This window comes from Odontomachus brunneus, unplaced genomic scaffold (assembly GCF_010583005.1).
Source record: "Odontomachus brunneus isolate Ranch 3 - 2012 unplaced genomic scaffold, Obru_v1 Obru_scaffold_066, whole genome shotgun sequence".
In the NCBI taxonomy this organism is placed as follows: Eukaryota; Metazoa; Arthropoda; class Insecta; order Hymenoptera; family Formicidae; genus Odontomachus; species Odontomachus brunneus.
This window is the reverse complement of record NW_022639516.1, coordinates 23201-28280: the sequence shown is the minus strand read 5'-3', so window position 1 is coordinate 28280 and position 5080 is coordinate 23201. Positions and strand designations below refer to the sequence as shown.

The following is a 5080-nucleotide window of genomic DNA, read 5'->3' as shown; positions in this document are numbered from 1 at the left end:
AGAGAGAGAGAGAGAGAGAGAGAGAGAGAGAGAGAGAGAGAGAGAGAGAGAGAGAGAAAGGAGAAAGAGCTCTATCGTAACTTCGAATTCTGGAAAGCGAGGGATGCGAGCATTTCGGTTCCCACATCCCCCTCGTGTACATCGCACCGTTGTGTTCCAACTTAGAACGCCTTTTCCGATTGCCCAGACTTTGCGTTCTCGTACGGAGTTACGTTCTAATGAACCTGACGCGGGGAGGGAGTTAGGCATTGCGTCTCGAAGTGGTTCATCTACGTCGAGAGGTGGCGTAACCTATTTTGGCGCGCGGTAATGGAATTATTTCCGGTCCAATAAATTTCACTCCGGCAAACTAAACTAATCTCTCGCCGCCCTTCGCTAGCACTCTTCTTCCCTTATCTCTCTCTCTCTTTCTCTCCCTCCATCTTTTTCTCTTTCTCTTTCCCTCTCTTCTCTTTCTCTCTCTCTCTCTTACTTTCGCTCGTACATTGCCGCATCTGCATCTGCACCTGTACGCATGCGGCCAGAGAAGTGAGTCCTCTCGACGAGACGCTAAGCAAGTGATGCAAGTGTGTTCAATGTAGCGTGCTGGCGAGACGACAATCACTGTCTGAGGCTCGGCGAAAACAACGGTGTTCATCCGTAACCTCGTAGATCCGAAGTGTGAGACGAGATTATTCGAGCATCCACCCCGTCACACTAACTTCCAACGATTAAAGACGCGACGAGATCGGATAGATAAAATAGATCAATAAGCACTTCCGACGCGCTTCATCACAGAAAAATTGTTTGTCTTCGTTTCTTTCTTTTTTGGTTTATTTATCTATTTCTTTGCCAACTATCGAATTTCATCTCAAACTCGACACGTTAACTTGGGATTTCAACGTTGCACATACTAAGAAAAAAAATATCCGCACAGAAAAAAGAATATTCTTGTTTGGAGAATATCTTAATTATTGACATTTTAAAAATAAAATTAATATTAAAATGAGATTATATGGCGGTGAACGAAAATAAATTAGTCTTCAATCAAGATGAACACAGTAAAATTAACATAAATTTAATTAACACAATCATTTCCTCATAGAATATTACAATATTGATATTCTTACTTATATATTTTTTTTCTGTTTTTGTGGAATATAAAGTTAACTCGCAGAAATAAATTGTATTGTACAGAAGTAAACTTTATATTCTGCAAACAAGAATTTTCAAGTATAGATTTTTCTCAGTGTGAAAATCGTATCACACATGTTCGCGACAAGCAGCGTATTTCGTGGTATATTATTCGTCTACGAAATCGCGGATTCGGCACCTGACGCGAAACCAATAATTTCACACGGCAACTACGGAATTACTCAGGACGGAGATCAGGTACTCCCTGAACTGCGCTTAAGACGGTATCCTCTGCTTTACCGTGTCCCGATCCACATACATATCTGAGAGGGCGAAGGGTATCCTAAGGCTCTATCCTGAACTAAGACTAGACTTAGACATGGGATTTCATGGGACATAATCTGAAAAGCTCGGCGCTAGCTCATAACCAATGCTCTCTGAGCCCGGGACCGGCGCGCTGAACATACGTCGGCATGTCTATTCCGTAGGCAATTGCGTCATTCTACATGACACTCGAATGGCGCTCTCGTGCGTATAATAGTCATTCCAAACGCGGCGCTCTTCTGCCCTAAGATTTGTCCCGAATACGAGAAACGTCCCGCGGCGGCATTATAATGAGATATGGAATTACGCTTACGCATCGCGTAGGAACATGATTGCTAAGTTGAAGGAATCATTTCCCCTGCGTCAATCCGGTTAGCATATAATCGAGGAATTAAATAAACCGAGCAATTCAGAGACGTGGTGATTTGATGAAAAATAAACAAACGGGCGCGTTCACGTCGAGAGTGTGTCGTGTTTTACTGTCGTGTCTGTTGTAAACGACGTTAATCATATGCATTTCCACAACAGAGAGACATAAAAACGAAATTTGAATAAACAGCGTGTAGCGTTACGATCAACAGATGACGGGATTTTTTGCGCGTGTGTGTGAACGTTATTTGTTATAAACTGGTAGCTACACGAGTCGAAATTTAAGTTTCACATTATCCACGCAAATTCCGACGAACCACGAAAAATCTCAAAATATAATATTGTATTTACAATTTTTTATTGACAGCATAATAAATTTGTATTCACAAACCCGTTACTCAGACACACCGACACGAATCGCTTTTTAGATCGGATGTTTTTTGTAGCATAAAATAAGTGCATATACAGGTTGACAAATAACGAGAAATTTTTTCACGAAGCTGTCCGTTCCAAACGGAAATTGATATAATAAATGACTTCGCATACCTGGATACATGCGATATATCATTGACCGCATCCCGTCCTGGCTTCCCGATGCAACATCCTGCTTCCCGCTGCTCCTTGGTGGCATTCTGGACACTCACTCGAGATACTAATACGTTCGCGCAAATACCATGCGAATACGATCGTAGAAATGCGTGCCGATGAACCGACGCGATCGAATATACTTCGAGAGACGACGAAATGTTTCACGAAATCACGGAATCACGAAAAGTTAAGAACTGTCTTCGTCTTGCACGCTCTGAAAGTATCATTCTGCCTTTATCGCTCATTACATGCCGAAGGAAGATAGAGTGATACTTTCAGCACGAAAACGTGCAAGACGAAATTAGCTCCAGACGTCAACACGCGTACTACTAGTAGTGCGCGACGCTCGCCGGCTCGAGTCACTCTACTCAAGGACTGTCGCGTGCCGCGCTCGCCTCCCCCCACCCTGCCGCCCCATCAATCGCCAAGCGTCGCCTCTCGCCGTCAAATGGCCGCGCTATCACAACATCAGCCCGGAACATCCCGGACCGTTAAAGCGGACAAAAACTTATTTTCGCGTAACGGCGTTACCGCCTGAGATTCGCGTAACCTCCGGCATAATATTGACTGCGTTCAGCAGAGAAAGCTGCTTTGTAACTGTTGTAAAATTCGTGAATCTGGTACATGCTCTTGGATTCAACCAAAATTAAGAGCACTCCAATCAAATTTACGAATTTTACACTCCAATTATCACTGTGCATTTCTAACAGTCGATTAACGAAGTCGAGGATCACCCGATTCTATTTACCTGAGTGAATAATAACAAATATAAGAGACGCGACACGTCAGGACAAGCACCGGTCGCGGAAACGAAATTGTTCCTTCGTAAAGTACTTACGACACGTCTCGACGATCGCACATCACTACTTTCGACACTCTCGACATTTATTTCCGCACAAAACTCACTTATGACGGACAAAAGCATGAAATCGCGGAGCAATGTTGATCGATGTTAATGACGATTGCTCAAAAGATTGCAGAATGGCGACGCAATTGAAAATATATCCCAAAAATACGCGCAGAGATTCAGACGATGTCGCTCCCCTAGCGACGTGTCCGTATATAGCTCTCTCTTTCTCTTTTGATAACAGACAGACTGCCTCGCGAGATCGACGTCGTAAATATCCCTTGCGTCACTTACTCTTTCTCTCTAATTATCTCACTGTATTTCTACATCCCGATTAATAAATCCGACGATCGTTCGATTCTATTCGAGTGAGACGAAGATGAAAGTGAGAATGACAGACACCGTCTCGACACGTTGCGCTAAGTATAAGTTGCATATACAGTTGACTGAATAAAGGTTCCGACACTTTCTCGACAAGTTTCGTGACGATCCCGTAGCCAATAAGAGAATTTGTTGTCTAGCAATTCTTTGGAGATCTTGCTATTGGACACGGAATACGTTGCAAGACTCATCGAGTGGCGTTACACTCGATCTGCTAACTATACCGAAAAATAAGGGTACACTCCCTGTCGGTTAGACACGACGCGACAAGCACCAGTCATATGTATCGAAAAATAAGCAGATTACTCCGTAATAACGTACTTACGATACGTCTCGATGATCGCACAACGTTATCTCGGTACTATCCCGACCCTTTTTTCGCACGAAACTTACTTTTTCGATAGATAAAAAACGCGTGAAACGGAGAACGATGTTGATCAATGCGTCAATGGCAATGCGTCGATGCAAGAAGATCGAAGTCCACAAGACGCTTGTCCCGTGGCAGGTGGCGCCGCGGCAGACGATCTAACTCTCATGAGAACGCAGTCCGCTGATAGGCTACCGCGATGTTAGCCTTATCGCACGACACTATCGTTTCTATACTATTGTATACACAGTGTGCGTATTTTCGATCTTTTTGTATCGAGCAGCCGCCATCAGCGCATCGATCTATATCGCTCCGCATTTTGCGTATCTTTCGTCTGTCGAAAGTGAATCTCGCACGAAAATAAGTGTCAGGAATATCGACGATAACGATGTGCGGACGTCGGGACATATCGTAAGTATGATATTGGCAAGTAATCTATCCGTTTTTCAGTACACATAAGCGGTACTTGTCGCGTCGTGTCGAGCCGGCGTCTGTCACTTTCACTATCATCTGTTGCACTCAAATAGTGATAGAATCGGACGATCGGCGGATTTATTAAGCGGGAGTTAGAAACGCGCGGTGGTAATCCGAAAAATTGATAGATAATATAAACGCCAAAAATATACGCGACGCCGAATCTCGAGCGATAGCTCGTTCTATTAGTAAGAGAAAGAAAGCGAGAGAAGAGTGACAGAGCGCGTCGCTATAGGAGGGCGACACCATTCAAATCTCAACGCGCATTTGTGGCGTACGTTTTTAATTGCGTCGCCATTCGCGACCTTTTTGCGTCGAGCAACCGTCACTAACACATCGATCCACATCGCTCCGCATTTTGCGCGTCTTTTGTCCGTCGAAGGTGAGTCTCACGCGAGAATGTTGAAGATATTGCGATGTGCGGACGTCGGGGCGTATCGTAAGTACGTTATTAAGGAGCAATCTTTTCATTTCGCAATACATAGAGTCGATGTTTGTCGCGCTGTATTTATTGCCCATCGAAATTTTTGTCCGCTTGAAACGTTATGACTCGGTGCGAAACAATAGACGCGTGGCGATGTTCTTGTAACATTGATCACTTTGAAGGTCCGCAATGA

At 44.0% G+C, this 5080-nt stretch overlaps 1 protein-coding gene across 1 annotated transcript in view; it reads right to left on the bottom strand.

Moving 5' to 3' along the window:
* LOC116846680 (venom dipeptidyl peptidase 4-like) overlaps positions 1–2734 on the bottom strand; it is a 156239-nt gene extending 153505 nt beyond the window's left edge. The window contains exon 1 of the mRNA XM_032820844.1: positions 2353–2734. The gene's annotated coding sequence lies outside the window, so the exon portion shown is untranslated. The remainder of the gene's footprint in view (positions 1–2352) is intronic.
* Positions 2735–5080: the final 2346 nt, after the last annotated feature.